Source organism: Semicossyphus pulcher, unplaced genomic scaffold (genome assembly GCF_022749685.1).
Source record: "Semicossyphus pulcher isolate SPU_LCO1_2020_fin unplaced genomic scaffold, fSemPul1.0.p SCAF_21, whole genome shotgun sequence".
NCBI lineage: Eukaryota > Metazoa > Chordata > Actinopteri > Labriformes > Labridae > Semicossyphus > Semicossyphus pulcher.
The window spans coordinates 1,051,828-1,072,463 of NW_027211695.1; the positions used below are offsets into that span (position 1 = coordinate 1,051,828).

General features: G+C 43.1%; 2 non-coding genes across 2 annotated transcripts; one reads left to right on the plus strand and one right to left on the minus strand.

Moving 5' to 3' along the window:
- The first annotated feature begins 2,932 nt into the window (after positions 1–2,932).
- Positions 2,933–3,014, plus strand: trnas-uga (transfer RNA serine (anticodon UGA)). The gene has a single exon. It is a non-coding gene; the product is annotated as a tRNA-Ser (tRNA).
- Positions 3,015–4,038: 1,024 nt separating this feature from the next.
- On the minus strand, positions 4,039–4,112 carry trnat-agu (transfer RNA threonine (anticodon AGU)). The gene has a single exon. It is a non-coding gene; the product is annotated as a tRNA-Thr (tRNA).
- Between the last annotated feature and the right edge of the window lie 16,524 nt (positions 4,113–20,636).

Genomic DNA, 20,636 nt, shown 5'->3' on the forward strand with positions numbered 1-20,636 from the left:
AGCTATATTTGAGTTTTGATCTTTACTTAAGAGCTTTTTGTTTGAGTCACACAGAAATAATGGCTGTCAATGAGTCAAAGTATGTTTTCTTATGTTTGTACAAGGTGCAAAGAGCTTTTGATCCATGGAAATTTTCAAGCTTACAGGAAATCTTACACTGAAGCTGTTTTGATTACATATTCAGTTCTGGTCACCAAGAAACAGAAATAAAATAATACTGTGCATCATTAAAAATGAGTAACACCACTCATACTCATGAGAGCATCGTGTTAAAAATAAAATGTTAAAAATAACCTTTGACCTCAGCTGTTCTGTAGGTGGAGACTGGGCTTAAATCATAAAAAGATAGGATCATCTACATGACTCACATGTTCTGAGTGTGCGTGTGTAGAAGTCTTAGTCTCATAAAGATACTGAGACAAGAGAAAACTCCTCCAAAGTCAGGACTTTGAATTCGATATCTTTATGATCAAGTGAAATATATGCGTTTCCTGGGGCGGTGGATGAGTATTAATTTAACAAGCTTAGTTTAGCCAGCTAGCTGTGACTTAATAACGCATGTGTTGGTATTTTATAACATGAACTGATACGATAATTAGCAAACAGCAAGCTAGCTAATTTAGCAGCCGGAGCAGCACCAAGGGTTTGGCAGATGTTATCTTACTCAAGACAGCAACGTGAGCTAGCTAGCAATTATGTTAGCGAGCAAACTGATGTTGACTAGTCTGGGCTGGAGACATGTATGTTTGTTATCATTGGCTAATTCAAGTTTTAAGCTAACATTAGCAGTCTAGGCGCTGGAGGCATGCTTGCTAGCTATAAAAGTGATATATCAAGTCAAATGTATTTTGCTAGCCAAAATGTTAGCGAGTAAGCAAGCTCAGGTTAGCCAGCTAGCTGTAACTTAACTACGCTTGCGTTGGTTATTTTGTAACTTTAAGGTAATTAGCAAACTAGCTAATTTAGCAACCAGAGAAGTCCCAGGGGTTCGCAGATGTTACTTACTCAAGACAGTATTAGCTAGCTAGCAATTCTTTAATGTTAGAGAGCAAGCTTCTGCCTGACTTCTTTCACCCCCAAAAAAACATTTTTTTTAATATTACAAAGTGTTCAAGGAAAGCTGTGAACTTACATCTGAGCATGTACAAATAATATAAACGCAGCTAGCTTGTTATGTCATCCTAACAAATCATTACAAAGCTAGAAGCATACAAACTAAACAACAGGGAAACACTGAAATACATTCATAGATAATCATCCTCCTGCAATGCATGTATGGAAACTCTCTGAGGGAATGCCACCCAGAGATAAATCACTGATCTTTGCACCAACACATAACCCATTCACCTTAATATCACCTGTGGAACAAACCAGGTGTGGCTCACAAGTGTCTTTAAGTGTTCAAACAAAGTAAGTGTTTGTGGAAATACATCAATTTTAAATCCAATGACCTGCTCCAAGTTATTACACAAGCTTTACCAAACAGAGACATGTTGGACACAACCTTTAGAGATACGAGTCTTTTACTTGAGAAGAGAAAACTTTAAGAAAATGAAAAGACTGTTTCAAAGAAAAACACAAGATTAACAGACCCCTGCTTTGACTCCTTTTTGGATATTGAGAATATTGTTGGTATCTGACTTCTGCAATAATTATAACCAGCTCCGCCTCCTCCATGTTAACAGATGAGACATGAGTCAAACTATAAAATCAAAATACACGTCAAATACATTTTTCTCAAACATGGTTTCTGTCATGATAGTTAGTTCTTATCATGCTGATTTATGTCCAAGTGTTCATATTTCTGACAAGTTTACTTTTAATTAATTTTTTGATGCTATAAAAAGGGGGCGTGACCTCATGATTGACAGCTCTGTGGACAAATGGTGCTCCTGCAGCGTTCTGGACTGGCATTACTCATGTTCTTCCACATGAGTAAACAATGAGCGTACTTTTGCCAGCTTTAATAATATATTAACATCTATATAAAGCCCCATCTGGGCGACAAATATGCAACCTGTTGAAGCAGCTCTACTTCATTCTTATTTGTCTCACTTTTACTTGGTGTATCACATATATAAATATAATATCAGACAAATACAATTAGATATTTTCATCTTTTTGGAGCCAACAGTGGCTCATGCCAACAAGCCTCTGGAAGGTGCATGGGTGATATAGCCTACTGTGGCCTTTAGAGACACTGGAGAGAGTAAGAAATGTAAAACTTCAAAACATTTTCCAACCTTAGATTTCTCAGACGGGGGGTTGATTTTTGATTGGAAAGTAATCTAAATGATATTTATGTTCTGAGTTGACCTACTATAGACATGTATGCATTTTACCAGGCCATCCCTAAACTGTTACCTGTGCAGGAGCGTGTAGTGTATAACTCTGTATAACCTGTGGTATTGTTGGCAGTATAATCATTATGGATTAGCCGGCAATTATTCCTGCTGCAGGTAGGAGCTTTTGTTTTGATCACACGCCACAACATTTCGGTCTTTCAGTGACCATGGAGCATGGGAGCATCGACAAACACCGGGGATTTGAAAGCGCATCGATGGATCTGCGCTCGTCTCTATTATGAAATGTCTGTATCGTAATTATCCATTACTAATAATAAAAACAGTTAGATGTAGCATTCACGCTCTGTCTGGCTCCGTTTCCCTCAACAACTTCTTACCTGTTTAGTTGCTGTGGCTGCTGCAGCGTAAAACGTTCTAAAATGAGTCTACAGCGCCATCATGTGGCCGATTGAATTAATATTTAATGGAACGTTCATAAATCATTTCCGGTTCTGGGGCCAAGCGTGATGCTTGAGTTCGTTCCAGCTCACAGCGATGGCAGCCACAGCAAAAAAACATACAAAGAAAGCTCATTGATGGTCGTAATCACTTTTAAATAGGTATTGTACGACATCGAAGGACAGCTGGCTGCGATGGCCGAGTGGTTAAGGCGTTGGACTTGAAATCCAATGGGATCTTCCCGCGCAGGTTCGAACCCTGCTCGCAGCGTCACTTTTCTCGCGATGATTACATTTGATTTGACAAACGTGATTACTAAACTAATGTCAGTTGTCAGTCATTTACAGAAATTAACCTGGACAGGGAACTTCCTGTTTCAGAGTAAACGTATTTTAAAAATGGAATCTTTCTTACTGTGAAAATATTTCAATTATATTATGTTTGCATTTCCTTAATCTAATGCTGATGTTTTTACTCTTGTTTTGCAGTGGCAAAATTGTTTTCATGAAACTTTCCCGTCTATAAAGTACGGAAGCGCGTTGCACTCACGGGCTTGTCCGAGGCTTAACCCCGGTACGTACGGGCACACTTTCACCACAAGACGGTCTGGGCCATTACGCACGACGCGGATGAGAGTGTTCGTTATCTGGACGAGCTGCAATTGCTGACTCACTGCAGGGAGGAAGCTTTATTATAAACGGTTAAACTTATAACATGTTTACACGTGCATGTGACAGAATGAGCTCCGCCAGGATGAGAGCGCAGCACAGAGTGTTGGTGCGGACGGATCTCCTCAATCAGACACAAAATAAGAGAAAACTGCACGGAGCAGAGAAACTTTATGGTCGTGTTAGCGCTTGATTATCATGAACACAATATGCTTTGTAAATTGGACCTTGAGACGGAGCAGATTGCTGGGGCAAATGATGCCCAAATTATGGTGTTATTATCCCTTCTTACTGAGTTCGTTAACAACAAAGACATGAGATACTGATTTCGCAATTACGAGATGAGGGTCCATTTTTTTCCTTTGATGCAATGCGCTTCCGTTATAAAGCCTTTCAGTTTAATTAGAACTAATATAGAATAGGTGTTAAACCCTGACCATTACTCCAGATAGAATGATACTTTAATTAATCCTTTACAGGAAATTACACAACAGTAACATCTGTATAACAGTGGGTCTCATAAAATGCGGGACAACATGATCCGGTGTAACACGTCGTCCGCCATTTTAATCACTTACTTCAATATAAAGTGATTTAATATACAAAAAACTCCCTGCAGTTACAAAAGGCACCGCTGGGATTCGAACCCAGGATCTCCTGTTTACTAGACAGGCGCTTTAACCAACTAAGCCACGGCGCCATCTGCTGCATGGGACCGACATTTACATTTATAAATTGTAGTTCAGCAAGGTAAATGTTGACACAACAGAACTAAACACTCAACAAAAGTGGCGTTATATGTTCAGAAATTAACAAAAATAAAAACGATAGTAGAAAAATCGTTTAATGTCAAGTAAATGGCCAAATGTATCCTACGCTATTTATCTGGTTATCTAAAAACACAGAAGGTATTTGTAGTAGTGTTCTAGCTTTCCAGTTATGGTTGACATTTTATAGGAATTATTTTGTTCTTGCCTAGAGGAATAATACAGGATATTCAATTTAAAGGTTCTATTTTGGATAGTCTAATTAATGCATAGTTTTCCCTTAACCAATATGTGATGATCTGTCTACGGGAGATAGGAAAGTTAATATGAATAATACTTAAATTCCTGCTCCAGTCTGTCCCTGGCATGTTTTTAAATACTTTATTAATCATAGAGTTGCATCACTGTAAAAGGGCTGTCCTGACACAACCCACATGAACTTAAAACTACATGAATCCACCCTGTGCTGCTGAATGAGACCCAGAGTTATCGTACATGTTAAGACCTTAAATGACTACGTGAGGTTACAAATGTTAAAAATATGCCAGTTTTAGAACATTCCTTAATGTTCTATATATAGACCCTACACACATATTTTGTCCTGTGTGTAACTTTCATTTTCCATGAGTTACTTCCTGTCAGTAACCAGCAGGCCCCCTCAGCGTCCTCCTCTCTAACCACACAGGCTCCTTTATCACTTCCTGTTCATTCTCTGTTCATTCTGTCACATTCAAAGCCGCTGACTCAGCCTGAAACAACGTTATAATTAAATCATGACTGAAATCCTTTTTGTGTTTGTGATTATTATTCCTGTTTTTACTTATTAGTTCATGTGCTCTGTAAATAAACTGAGCTGACTCAAAGGACGCTACAGGCGTGGTTTGGACACACGTGTGAACATGAAATAAGTTAATTAACAACATAAAAATATTAAAACACAATGTGCATAAAAGTGAACAAATAGATGAATAAACATAGATAGAGCGTTTTTAGAGGACTTCCCTCCTTCTACTAGAACAACCTCTCGTCCTCTTGTTGTTCATACTTCTTTATATTTTATTTCTGTTGTCTTTTCAAGTCAATAAGAGGGTCAGCGATATAATGAAATGTGCTGGACGGGAGAAAACAGGCCAGCTCAGCATTAAACAGCACAACTCATTGTAAGGGAATTTTACTATCGTACACACATGGGAAAAAAGAGGATTGTAATTCAGTGGAAGTGAAAAATGAATATTATTATTTAATAATAAAATAATAAAAATAAAGGAAAGGCAGTTAAAGCAATAAAGAAATACAAATAGATAAATAAAAGAATAAAAGATGATAAGAAGACAACATCAAATCACAGGAAATAAAACAGATAAAACGACAGTTAGAGGAATAAAAGATAAATAAGTAAATAAAAACAATGAAGGACGGTAGAACGCCAGAGGAGGACTTAGGAACAGATGAAAGGATTCATTTTTAAAAAGGTGACATCACATAAAAGCACGTCTGTAAAAGTGAGTTTGAACTGATTTCACTGATTCTGCAGCCTGATCTCGTCAGGCAGGTCGCTGAAGTGTCAGACTACTGAAAGACAACAACATGAGGAAACATTTACAACATCTGAGAAGGTGCAACGGACTGAACATATCAGCAAAAGCATCACCAGCTGCTCAGTGCACTGCATTTAACTGTGAATAGTTCTCTAACGACGCTCACAGAGATTGTTTAGTCTAAATCCTGCCTACAGCCTCCATGAGAAGTTACACCATATGAGTAGTATTCCTCAAAGGTCCTCCATTCTGTACATCTGTGTATGATATATAAGTACCATCGTTCTGTCAAATAGACCATGACACTGCAAATAAAATGTAGAATTAAAACAGATTCTCTTCATATGAAAATGAAAATAATTACATGAAAAACATAAAACATAAAAGAACACAAGATATTATAAAAGCAGGCCAATCACTAAAACGTGTGTGAAACAAAAATGTTTCAGGGGATAAATCGTGTTTTAAACGTTTAAGGTTTCTGAAGAGGACTTTTCATGATCTCAGCTGCTTTAAACTCTTTTAATCAAATTCATCTCTTTGAACAAATCTGTATTTTGCACCATCAGAAGGTTTTTTTAGAACGCACCTTACCGAAACATTTTATCCAAGAGCTGACATGACATCAACCCACATTATACGTCTGAATATACTGTTTCTGGAATGTGTGCTGGCTGTCCAAAAAAGCCAAAATACAAAATGTATTTAAATGTGTATATATGTGTGTGTATGATATGTGTTTAAATGCTCTGTGACAGGATTATGCATCCTGGAAAATTCAATGTTTGGATGTTTAATAAATTCCACATTTGTTTTCACATTTCTGAGAAGAGAGCAGCAGCGATGAATCTTTCCACATGTGTCTGAGCTGTCCTTCAAGAATTCAGTGAATCCACGTGATGAAAGTGAACCGTTAGTGATGAATGAGAGCACACGCACTGCGTCATGAACAGATAGGACACGGTGACAGCAGATCCAACATTAGTCCTGATTGCATCTGTTGGTGTCACGCAGAGTGTCAAACTGCACGTAACTCACTTCCTGTCAGACGGTCAGAGCGGTTAAAAAGAAGCTGAATCAGACTGAGACTGTGAGGAAACAGAGAGAGGAAGTTCATCCAGGGAACCCTGCTATCACAATCAAGTGACACAGAGGTAGTATTTTTCATGAAGCTTTCATGACCTCTGTGACCTCCAGAGAGGACGAGGATGACTGTACCGCACTCAGAGCAGTAAAGATATAACAAACTCCTCATCGCTCACACATCTGAGCAGCAAACTAGAAAGTACAAACAGTTCTGGGCCGTAAGAGGACAGAGTTTATTTTTTTATTTTTCCATTATTCTCAACTGCACCTGAACCCCCTGTGACAAGCCCCGCCCCCTTCTATTTCATCATCAAGACTCATTAATGCATTAGTCAGGCACTTGACCTTTGTGCAGTGTGCGTGTTAAAGGTCGGATGCTCTGTAGTGGAAATAACAGACATAATAATTAGTAGAAGCGTGTCAGATGATGGAGATGTGGGTCACACTGTGATCTAAAGATGAGTCAAACTCTTACTGTCTTCTCTGTGTTTAACATGACAGATGATTTTACACACCTGCTGACTCATCAGATACAGTATGGAAAAAAAACAGTATGAGGACTGTGTGCAGGAGAGAGTACTAAATATACTGTCCTTTATTTACTGTGCAGGAAAAAACTGGAGCTCCACCAGGGACAGATACTTGTGTAAAGTATACGTACAGACACTTGTGTAAAGTACACATACAGATACTTGTGTAAAGTATACGTACAGACACTTGTGTAAAGTACACATACAGATACTTGTGTAAAGTACAGATACTTGTGTAAAGTACACGTAAAGACACTTGTATAAAGTACACGTACAGACACTTGTGTAAAGTACACGTAAAGATACTTGTGTAAAGTACACGTAAAGACACTTGTGTAAAGTACACGTACAGATACATGTGTAAAGTATACGTACAGATACTGGTGTAAAGTACAGATACATGTGTAAAGTACACGTACAGATACTTGTGTAAAGTATACGTACAGACACTTGTGTAAAGTATACGTACAGATACTGGTGTAAAGTACACATACAGATACTTGTGTAAAGTACAGATACTTGTGTAAAGTACACGTAAAGACACTTGTATAAAGTACACGTACAGACACTTGTGTAAAGTACACGTAAAGATACTTGTGTAAAGTACACGTAAAGACACTTGTGTAAAGTACACGTACAGATACATGTGTAAAGTATACGTACAGATACTGGTGTAAAGTACAGATACATGTGTAAAGTACACGTACAGACACTTGTGTAAAGTATACGTACAGATACTGGTGTAAAGTACAGATACATGTGTAAAGTGCACGTACAGATACTTGTGTAAAGTACACGTACAGATACTTGTGTAAAGTATACGTAAAGACACTTGTGTAAAGTACACGTACAGATACATGTGTAAAGTACACGTACAGATACTTGTGTAAAGTACACGTACAGATACATGTGTAAAGTACACATACAGATACTTGTGTAAAGTATACGTAAAGACACTTGTGTAAAGTACACGTACAGATACATGTGTAAAGTACACATACAGATACTTGTGTAAAGTACACGTACAGACACTTGTGTAAAGTATACGTACAGATACTGGTGTAAAGTACAGATACATGTGTAAAGTACACGTACAGATACTTGTGTAAAGTACACGTACAGACACTTGTGTAAAGTATACGTACAGATACTGGTGTAAAGTACAGATACATGTGTAAAGTGCACGTACAGATACTTGTGTAAAGTACACGTACAGATACTTGTGTAAAGTACACGTACAGATACTTGTGTAAAGTATACGTACAGACACTTGTGTAAAGTACACGTACAGACACTTGTGTAAAGTATACAGATACTTGTGTAAAGTATACGTACAGATACTTGTGTAAAGTACACGTACAGATACTTGTGTAAAGTATACTTACAGATACTTGTGTAAAGTATACTGAGACTATTAAACTGAAATCATGTGAACTTCAAATCAAAGAACAATATAGTGAAAATAATGAACATGAACTTTGCTTCCGTGTGTAAATCAGTTGGATGTGGAATGTCTTGCTGCTTGTCGTCGGCCATGTTGGCTGCTTCACTTTCATCCATGTGGCTCCAAGTTCTCCCTGTCACTTCCAGACATTCACATTCACGAGACGCCTCTTGTCCACGCTGCAGTTTCCCTCTCTGTCTGTTCGTCTTCACCCGTCTCTTAGCTCCTTTTCTTCTCGTTACGTCTGTCCTGATTAATAATCATGGTCTGCTGTCTGTCTCAGGGCCCTCTCTCCGGCCTGTAAGCTGGGACTGTTTTCTGCTTCACAATCTGGATTCACCTCTCTTCCTTCTTTTCGGTGTGTGTGCGGCTCAGAAGAACAGGGAGTGTTGAGTCAGTCTGTATGTAACAGAGGGAAACTCCTAAAGAAAAGTGCTTTGTGGGAAATTTGATGAAGATTTTATAAATAACAGGATCTCTGTGGCGTTCAGATTTTCCGTGTCCTCCCTGGAGAACAAGTGTGCTCTGTTGAGTAATGTTGGTGTGGGCCGGGTTCACACTCACTCTACAGGCAGCAGGAAGGTTACACAGAGCGTGAGCTGCATTTATCAACAGCAGCTCTCTCTGTCTGTTCGTGTCGTTTACTGGAAGTCTGTGGCGTTTATGGAGCCTCACTGTGAACTGTGCAAGTGGAACAATGTGCTCAGGGTTCAGGTTGATTTGTACTGAGGGATTAAAGCTTCCCCGGTGTGCAGTGGAAAGTGGACCGAAGTTAAAGGGGCTCATTTGTGCTGCAAGGGGTGAATCACTGCAAGGAAGTGTGTGCAAGTGTGTGCTCTTTTTGTGTATCTAAAGACCAACCTGTCATATGGAAGAGAAACACAGAGGGGAGGGCCGGGATGCAGGCGGAGATGTGGGAGGTGGTGCTGCTCCAACGAGTCCATTGAAAAAAGGTAAACCAGTCCAAACCACAGCTACAAATCCAGGAAAAGGCGGAAAATAAAAACCGGCTCACAAATGTTTGGTATACGGACGAGTGAAGCTGAAGCAGGTGAGAGAGACAGGTACCTGCAGGGCTGATTATAAGTGGGATCAGGTGTGGGGAGAGGTGGAGAGCAACAGAGCATGGCCTGAGAGACGAGAGTCCAGGCCGGTGACGGGAACAGAGATGAACGTGCAGATTGTAACACAGCCTTCGTCACACAATGCGCATGTTTATGAACTTCTTCGTGAGTTTCTTTAAAGTTTAACAATAAAATCCAAACTGCTCTCGAGGTAGCAGAAGAGAGGGGTCGAGGAAAGCAATCAAAACACATCAGAAGCACTTTTTATCTTGTCTTCTACAAGTCTGAATAAGTTAAAAACCTCCAAACATCCTTTTCTCTGTCTGAAGTGGACTCTGTGTTCACTGCTCACTCGATCCGGCGTGTGCAGAACGAAGCTGCAGCCAGCGATGTGCCTCTAGTCAGTCACTGTTAGCGAACTCTCAGGCGCTACAGCTTTCAGGGAACAGGAGCTGGACGTTAGTGAATATAACCTACGAGCTCTGCAAAACAAAAGTCAGATAGTGCAGACAGACAAGTCAAAGATCTGTCGAGCATCATTTGTCAGTCAGTCAACTGCTGGAAAGAGACGTGCCCGTATCTGTGACTGTTTCTGTGTTGATATGAGTTCATTCATTTTCACATATACACACATATACACACATATACACACATATACACAATATCACAGACAGACTGTGAGTTAGTGGAAAGGTAGGAAATGGATGAAAGTATCTGTTAACAGTTATTTGTTTACGATCTTTGTTCCTGAGAAATCAAAAGGCAGCAGCCTGAACGACTGATTTGATTCATCTGTTGTTGTTGTTGTGTCGTCGCTCTGTGGGTCAAAGGTCAGCAGACTCAGGCGCCCTCTCTGTTTGGTCTTCATGTTCAGACACATCTTTGTGTCTCTGACAGGAATTGTTAAATTGTTATCAGGGCCATGAGGGTTCGCACACACACACACACACACACACACACACTGACTCACTCACACACCGGGGTGGAGCAGAACTGTTCATCACAGACGGTGAGTCAGTCTCTGCAGGTGGGTCAGAGCGTGATGAGGTTAACAACCTCAAAGAGGAACACAAGAGCAAAAGTAACAAGTGCTGTATTAATGCATGAATGCTATTCTCAGCATGCTAACATGCTAACACTGCTACATCGTCTTCCTCCTTCCCTGCTTCCTGAAGCACCCCAGCGGTCCCGCCCGGGCTCACAGCAGCTCTGAGTGTAAAGTCGTCACAAACTCCATCAGACGAGCGTGTCTCCGTTTAAAGAACACGTCTGCCTCTAACACAGAAGCCTTCAGGACGTCAGGTGGAAGGTGGAAGGTGTACAGACAGTCTGCTGTCAGGAGGGACGACAGGCACAGGACGTTAACCCAGGAGAACCCGGCTCGACTCTTTAACTTAAATGACACAAAAAGTACCAAACATGACGAATTATAAAAACACGTTTACGATGACACACCTGGTCTACCATTATATCTGGATGTAGAGGATGAAGGTGGCGTGTTTTGTTTGGATTGTGGTTGCTGACTGTCTCCTGTCCTGGCATGCACGAAACGCGTTCGCTCTGCAGGAGGAGCAGCACACAGGCCCGCATTAAACTGATGCTTTGCAGTATGAAGCTCAGTGTTTGGACAGTCGGTCCGCTCTGTAACACGAGACAAACCTTTTAATTACCTGTGCAAGAGTTCAAGATGCAGCACACATTCAAAGAGTACATCTGGACTCTATTTAAACATATTTTTGTGTCTAAAGGAAAAAACGATACAGAAAGTTTGCAGCAGATTTCTTCAGAATCTGCACTGACACTGCGGCGTGCAGCTGCAGCAGAGATGAGTCTCAAAGTGAGCCGATGGTAGCTTCGACTCCTGGCTACACGGGGGGACAGTGATGCCTAAAAGTGTGCATCTTCCGGAAACAGTAGAAGAAGACAACTTTGCAACCAACTTAAAGACAAATTTTTTAGTTGTGCATAAATTCTGTATTTTTTTGCGCGGCTGCAGGAGATCGCAGCACTGAGTAACATTGGAGTGACTCTGTCCCGACACACGCGTGTCAAAATACGTCTGTGTAGATTCCTCTTAAAGCTTGGAGACAAACGTGCCCGATCAAAGCACGTGCACTAAAAGTTCTTGTTTTTAACCAATCAGAGGCGTAGACTGCCTGTGAGCACGACATGCACCTTCACTCAAACCAACAGAGAACATTGATTTGAACCGTGACCTCCAACCTAACGAGGCCTTGTTAGGCACACACCTGGGGGTAGACGGCGGCTCAGTCTGAGTTGGCTCGGGAACTTTAGGGTGGCAGGTTCAAATCCTGGTACTGGTAGCTGGAGGGGTGCAAAGTCCTTTCCTGAGGTCCGTCAAAGTATCCTTGAGCAAATCCCCTGCTGCATGTGCAGCCTGCTCACGCTGACATCTCTCTGTTACTGCATGTCCACAGACCTCGACCTTGGAGGAAGCAGATCATCTTGTGTTCAGTCTGTCACTTGTATCTGATTTAGAAGACGTTGATAAAGTCATTTGTCACACGTTCGTGTCTGCAGGATGCTGAAGGCCGGGGTCAGAGTTCAGAAAATGTTCCTGTGAATGTTTGTGCATCTAAAGAGAATCATATGAAACTCACCTGCTGTGTCTAACTCACCTTTAACTCAAAGCTGCTGTTTTGTAATCACAGCAGACCATCTGAGGAAGAACTGGGAGGATCCTGCACACGTCCAAGTCCAGGCCGGTGCCAACAAGCGCGGGCTTAATCTGGATTAGAGCTGCGAACACTGATGGAGATGTCAGACTGTTTACATGCAGTCTGGTTATCTGATGGATCATCTGAACTCCTCACGTTATGTAAGTGTGTGTTACGAGTGTGTGCATGAACATGTTGAGTCTGCACACTCAGTCTGGTTCAGAGTAACCTCTCCCACTTACTCACACCACATGCAGGTAAACACAAAGGCTTTAGATTCTGCGGTTTAATCAGACCGAACATCCTGTTTCTCCATCGCTCTGCCCACACGTTACATAACACGGTCAGGCTGTTTCTGTTGGCCGGAGAGCTGCTGACCGGAGAGTTTCCCATCCAACGCCGAGTCATCAGAGGGTTTCTGAGGCTCGACTGAAGGACTCGACTTTGTGTTGACTCCAGATCTTCTGTTGCAGCTCTTCTTTTCATTTCCTGCAATAACTGACCGATAACGACCTGCTGGACTGATGTGATTTATCCTGTTGAATCTGAGCACACTCGTGCATCACAGCCTGACATGCACCGAACAAATGTAACGACAAGTCGCAGCAAAACAGACTTCCACACCTATAATGGACAACTCCCTGTTTTGGCAATGAAGGTACAGACGCTGACTTACAGCCGTGTGAAGCTGCTGCAGCCTCTGCAGCTTTCCTGCGTTACTATGATTTTAGTAAAGTAACTGTTTAAGGGTTAGGGTTAGGGTTACATCAGAGGGTACCAAAGGTGACCAGGTGTTTGCAGCCAGAGTCCTCAGACTGTGAAATTAATCATGAACATAAATGTTTATCTGCTTTGTCCTCAAGCTTGAACTGGAGCTACATGACGACTGATGGTGAGACGATGCTTTCAGGACGGAGTGACTCTCAGAGTGAGTGTTTCTATTGTTACCGTCCAGACAGGACAGACGCTGATGGCCGACTGGAACTCGCCTGTCATCTGTTGTTTCCAACGTGCCGACGTCCCAAACATGTCTGAGATAACTGAGAGGACTTTTATTGTGTTGGGGAGACAGGAAGTGTGACTGATTCTGTCCTTTGATTCACTTCCTGTTTTCAACACCCTGAGATGTCCTCCTCCTGCGTGCAGACGGGGCGGCGGGGGTTTTCAGTTGTCACAGAGATAAACAAACCTCTCAGAGCGACATGTTGCAGCGCCTGTAACCCTGACGACCAACCCGACAGACCTGCTGCGCTCCGACAGACATGCTGCGCTCCGACAGACCTGCTGCCCTTTTCAGTGCGGTCAGCTCGCAAACTGCAGCGATGGTTTCGGCGTCTGTTCTATTGTCTCCGCTCGCTGCGGGCAAATCTGTCAAGAAAACACACTGATGGATAAACACACACGTGTTTATGGCCACAGACTGAACTACACGACGCTGCTAACAAACACTGTGGCCATTCATTCAGTGTTTGCTCTCATAGGCGCTCTACAAGTGGACATACATGCACAGTGTGTCAGGCACACATACATACAGGTTACTTATCAGCTCTACCTGTCACAGGAGAGCAGAGGAGCATGTCCCCGGCCCCCCCAGCTGTCGCAGGTTCTCACCTGTTTGCATCCCTGCAGACTGAAAGGCCCACTATACGCCTGAACCAGGATTCAAACCAGGAACCTTCTACCTTTCCAGTGAAGCTCGACCGTTAGTTGATGATGAGACTGCAGCTCAGCGTCGTGTCGTTCTGCTGTTAGAGGAACAGAAACTCACCGATGGTTGTTTCCCTGCGTTCGGACGAGGAACTGTTCTAACTGTCCGATGTTTCTGGGACTCCCCATCACTGACGCGCCGACAGGCTCGTGTGTGATCGTGCTGCTTTATATCTGAGTTTAGCTTTCGTGTTCCTGCTGAGCAGAGACGGAAGTAACAAATATGCCACTAACAAAGAAGCTTTCTGGTTTACTTTTTATTTCTCTGACAATTTATTAACATTTTAACACAAATATCTCGACTCTCTTCTCCTTCGCATCATCGTGCGCCTCCGTCCACATCCAGCCTGATTCCAGCCGACATGTTTAAACGATAGCTTCCTCGGTGTCTCCGTCAGGTCAGACATAACATGAAGACGCAGTGAGAGACGTGTGAAGACGAACAGACAGAGACGAACTGCAGCGTCGGAGTTAACCCTGTGTGTGGTCCATGTGAGGCTGAAGGAGGACGATGACTCTGTGTTCTGTTGTTTAGTCTGAAGAGGGACGAAACCAAACAGACATCGCTGTGCATCATTTTTTCAGCCTCACATGTTGGGCGTCTAAAACTAGAATCTCATCACTGATTCACACGAGGTGCTGCACATGTTTGTAAAGATGTCTTCCCAGCTGGTCTCACAGGGTACGGGACTTTAATGTTCAGCTTCTTTTGAGCTGTGTGCAAAGTTTGTCCGGGAGCTTTAAAGGTTAAGCCCAAACTCAAAAGTCATCAGCTTGTGTTCACACAAAGAAACACGTCTCCGAACGTTCTCAGACCCGACAGGAGAGCGGGGAAACGAGCTGAAGATGCAGAAAAGAATTTACAGCTCTGAGGGGGCTGCTGACAAGGACACAAACATGCTGAAAGGTGCTGCTAGTCATGTGATCTGAAGGTGTTTCACAGTAACTGTTAGTAATCTGTTTGTCACTGCAGCAAAGATTGAGACACTGATACAAACAAACCAGTTCAGACCGGTCTGATGAGACACACACACGTGCAGAGCTTTAGTTTCAGTTTGAGTTCAGAGGTTTTCTAACTGCTCTCACTGACACCATCATCAGTGTTCTTCACTCGCTGCAGACTCCGCCGTTTCTCATCTGCTGATCCGACCTGAACTTTCCGTGTGTTTCACAAAACATCTCACAGTTAGCGAAAAAACTGCAGCAGCAGAGTTTAGCTGCTGATTCAAGCCAACGCTCTGCAGGGCCGGCTGGTGACACACGCGTCACGTGTTCCTGATTCAGTATTTATGCTGTAAAAGTTACTTTAACGTCGGCTCAGGATCAGGACGACAGCTCCCTCACTAACTCCATCAACTGTGCCTCGTTAGCCCTCACACCTGTGCCTCGTTAGCTCTCACACCTGTGCCTCCCTCAGGTAATTACCTGTGAACACATATTAGCCTGCCTGAGCCCTTCTGTCCTGTTCGTCTCAGGTCTCACATCCCTTCAGATTTCTGTTTGTCTTTACAAACGTGTTATCTTGTGAAGTACCAGAAAGAGCGCAGAAACACTGACACCTGTGAACACCTGTAAAACAAGAGTCAGGCCTCTGACACTTTTGTCTTTATTGTATTCAAACAGAAAAAACTTGAAGATTAAAAATGTTTGAGTCTCAAAGGTTTTCTTGCTGACTCTCACAGGACGGGTTGATGATGATGTCAGACACGTTTAACCTTGTGAACACCTCCGTGTGGTGTCGTTCATAAAGACACATCAGAGACAACATCAGCATCACCTCCGTGGCTGGGCCGGTCTGCTGTTAACCTGCAGCGCACCAAGGACAGGCTGAACAACACGTGTTCTGATTGGCAGGTTTGAGACGTCACAAACCTGAGGAGCCAATCCTGTTAATGGACGGGGTGACGCTATGCATGTCATTATGTGTAACCTATGGCAACCACTTCGGCGATGCGCGAGCCAGCTTGAACCGTCACTACTGACTGCTAACGCTAACGTTACTGCTGCTAATGACTACATTTCAAGCTAGCTAAGATTCAACACGCTGCTTTTTAAAAGCTTTTTCTTTTGCATGAAAACATTTTTTATTTCAAATGTTTTGAACTGACAATAAAACTTTCTATTGTTCTGAAACCTTCTTGTTTGATTGCATAATAACGACACAACAGTATCTAACAAGGTTGTATTAAAGACACTGGAAGCTTTCTAACCACGTGTGTGTACATTAGTGTGTTTCTTTAGCTGACCTGTTGTGACACAGGAGGTCAGTCTGCGCCTGCGCCTGCTCGACACACCGAGCTACACCAGCTCCTCCAGGTCACCGAAATACCTAAAGCCAGACTGAAATCCTGCGGCTCAGAAAAGATCTTTGTGGAAACAAAGACCAGGATCAAACCGCCGTTCTCTCTTATGTAACTCTGAGGAGACGGAGAGTAACGTTTGAATCACTCATTCTTCTTCTCTTGTGGTCAAAGCGCATTCTGATGTAAACAACAGATGTCTGAACAGCGCGCCTTTTATCTGCAGAGAAGAAGAACGTCCGTACAAGAGCTGATCCAAACTTTGTGATGCATTTTGAGAACACGATTAAAATCTACTCTGTCCTCTCTGCTGCCCGACCGGGTCAGAGGTCGGCGAGTGAACCAGGGGAGTCCCTCGTCTCTGACTCACAGGTCACCGTGTGTTTTCCTGTGAGACATGTGGGAGGATGATTTTGTTTCCAATTAAAGAACCAGTTTGTTGTTAGTGAGAAGAAGCTGTTACTTAATCAAACTCGGCTGCTGAAGGTCACGAGAAGGCGACCTCTCGCGTCTTTACGTAAGAGCTCCAGGAGCGTGGGGAAACTCGCATGTGGTCACAGTGAAGTTTCTATTATGACAAATGTTTCTTCAGAGGGGTGTGCCCCATTGTTTCCTCTTTTCGTGAAATCCGTCTGAAGTGTTTGTCAGAGGAACACGTGTTTTATTCTCTGAGCTGTTTTTATCGGCTGGGAGAGTCAGGTAACAGGATGGTCAGGTAACAGGATGGTCAGGTGACAGGATGGTCAGGTGACAGGATGGTCAGGTAACAGGATGGTCAGGTAACAGGATGGTCCCGGGCGAGTCGAGCCGGGCCGAGCCGTACCACGCAGGGGGACAGAGGCGTGAGGTAGATGGGCAAAAGTCTTGTATAAACACAGACACAGAGAAGTTGATCGTCCCTCTCTCTCATCTCATCCTCACCTGATGCTTGTGTCATGTCAGCGTATCAAAGACAGCGCTGGCTGACTTCATCTCTTGGTCCAGCCCAGGTGTTTCAGTGTTTGGAGGCTCCACAGCACCTGATGCTGTTTGATATGTGCGATGAAACGTCCTCAGTGTGTTCTCAGGTTCATCCCTGTGGCTGCTGCTGCACAGACAGAACTCTGAATCAAAGCCTCTTTGTTGGTTTGTTTGTCGTCTTCATCTTCTGCCTCTCTCAAGAACTTCATCACACAACCAGAAGTTTTATCACAACACTGAGTAAACAAATAAAAACTCTCTTTGTCACAGTGACATGAAGCTTTTTATGGGCCGAACGATCAGGAAGTGATATCAACAGAAACAAACAGATCAGTTATTTCTGTACTTATTGTCCCTGTTGTGTTTTGTCTTGGCAACAGAAGATTCCCATGTTCCCTGAAGCCCCCGCAGAGAGGTGGGCGGGTGGTACGAGCCACTTTTCCATTCACAGCCTCATGTGGAATGTACCAAATCCCCGGGGTGCGGGGGTCAGAAGCAGAAACAGATGTTCGTGTGTGTGCGTGTGTGTGTGTGCGTGCGTGTGTGTATGTGCGTGTGTGTGTGTGTGTGTGTGTGTGTGTGTGTGTGTGTGTGTGTGTGTGCGTGCGTGTGTGTGTGTGTGTGTGTGTGTGTGTGTGTGTCAGAACAAATAGAAACACACTCTATAAATAACTGGTGGGCCGGCTGATATCGTCCTCTGTGTGTCGCAGTGTTTGTTGGTTATTAGACTTGTGAGAGAGGATCATAAAGCAGCTGTTTGATGTCATTTAAAGACGACATCAAAGAGCAGAGACACGTCTGTAAAGAGTCTCCACAGTGACATCAGACCGTCTGCTGCTTCATCCTTTATGTCTCAGAGTTTTTACTATAACAGCAGGATGGCGTCTCAGCTACACTGGCTTCATTTCCATCGTATTAAAGATCATTTACAGATTTATTGTTCCATAACTTCTTCATTAACCTTCTTTAAAGAACTTTTCTTTGGTTCTCAGAAACCATAAAACAGCCCGTTGGTGGAACCGGCTGAAAGCAAACTTGAAAACCGCAAGGTAAAGTTTTGTGACGTGTAAAGGCCTTCTTAAAGCTGATCAGAGGTATCGCGTCTTGATCGGCCCGAACAACGTGCTGCCAGATGATCACAGGAGGAGGAAGCTAAATCTTTGCAGCCTGGAGTCCAAGACAAGTTTCTCAATCAATAAAGTGCAAATTCTCGCAGCAGAACAGCTTCTTGTGTCGGTCTGAAGCAGATATTCACGCTGATGGAAAGTTCACTGACTGTAGTGTTAGTGTTAGTGACGTCTCCTCTCGCCGTTCCTCCTCTACTCTGCTACTCGGGAACAGAACGCTGCAGGAGCCCCATTTGTCCACAGAGCTGTCAATCATGAGGCCACACCCCCTTTTTATAGCATCAAATAACTAATTGAAAGTAAACTTGTCAGAAAAACGAACACTGACATAAATCAGCAGGATAAGAACTAACTATAATGACAGAAACCATGTTGGAGAAAAATGTATTTGACGTGTATTTTGATTTTATAGTTTGACTCATGTCCCATCTGTTAACATGGAGGAGGCGGGCTTTATGAGCTATACTGCAGCCAGCCAGCAGGGGGCGACAGAGAGGGTTTGGCTTCACTGTTAGGGAGCTGTCATGTCGGCCATCTTTTTATAGAGAGAGATACAGTAATAAAACATATCGTGTTGGAGGTCAGGAACAAATGCCCTCTGTAGGACGTTGCTGAAACCTCCTGAAAGGACCTTTCATACATAAACAACGTATCACACGGCCTTCACCTTCTCTCTCCACTGTGTCTCCAAAGTGGAGGACAGAGGAGCTCAGGCCTCCTCCTCACGCCCGGCGGATCAGCGGATGTGAGTGTCTGATTTGTGGTTTTCAGATGATTGCAGAACTCCCTAAAACGCTAACGTCAGAAAGGTGTGGGGGGAGACGATCTCAAACATGTGAGATGATCCAACGATCACTCAGCAAACTGAAAAACCCAAACCAGATAACTACCACCAAACCAATCCACACACAGATATCAGCGTCGTGTGTTAGAGCAGCTGTAGGCATGAAAGCTGATGCACTTTTACTCATCGTTAAACTGTGTGTTTGTTATTCTCGAGATCAGATCAGGGACTATTTCTTCAGAGGAAAGTAGTCCCGCTGTAAACAGATGGCTGTGTGTTGTGTTCAGTGAAACAGGGACTCTGTTGTTGTTGGTGTTTCTCTAAAGGAAACCCCAAACACTTAAAGATGAATATCTGAGCGGGCTAACTCGTCACGCTGGTTAAAGAGAAAAGTGTCTGCGGCTCTGTCAGCGTCTCATTCCCTGGAAAATGTGTGTTATTCCCGCTCTGTCCTGTCTGCCACATGCTGGTGAGTCGTGACATCAGGAATGCTGAAGCTACGACCATGTTTGGTGTTTTAATGTGTCAGCCCCTCAAAGTGAGAGTGCACATGCTGACTGTATAAGGAAGATAAAGAGATGTTACAGCCTGGTGATGAACCAGAGCCTGGTGATAATGTGCAGAGAAAATATGGTGAAATACAGAAGCTGGCGTTTGGGGGGGTTCAGGGTGACATCACCTGATCCTCGCCGCAGAGGAGTTTGTTTGAATTCAATCGTAAATGTTTTTACCATTATTCCTTTGTTACAACCTCCGAGCGTCTCCTCCTCCTCCTCCTCCTCCAGATTCAGGAGAAACACTGGACCCTGAGGCGTGTTGGCTTTGTCATCTAATGTTTTTAACATAAATGACTTTGAGTCTCTGCAGGGCGCTTCAGGGAGGTGATTAAAGAGAGGACATGTTTGAGCCTGACTGAACTGATCTGTTGTCATGTGGAAGTTTTTAAAATGGGTCAAATGGTTCGTTTAAGTCTCTGATGAGCCGACGGCAACACGTTCAGCTCCTCTGCAGCGCTGACAGTGTGCAGCACGAGCTAACGTTAGCTTAGAGTAAAGACCGCTAACATAAACAAAGGTCACCGACCACAGCACACAGGCTACCTCGTGGAGAGAAACGAGGCTGTGAGAGGAACATGTTTGATTCATGGAGGGACGTTTGATTTGTTACGTAACATTTGATGAACAGTCGCACAGAAAGTATTTTTCTTTTAGTAACCTTTTGATTTTATAAATAAATTTC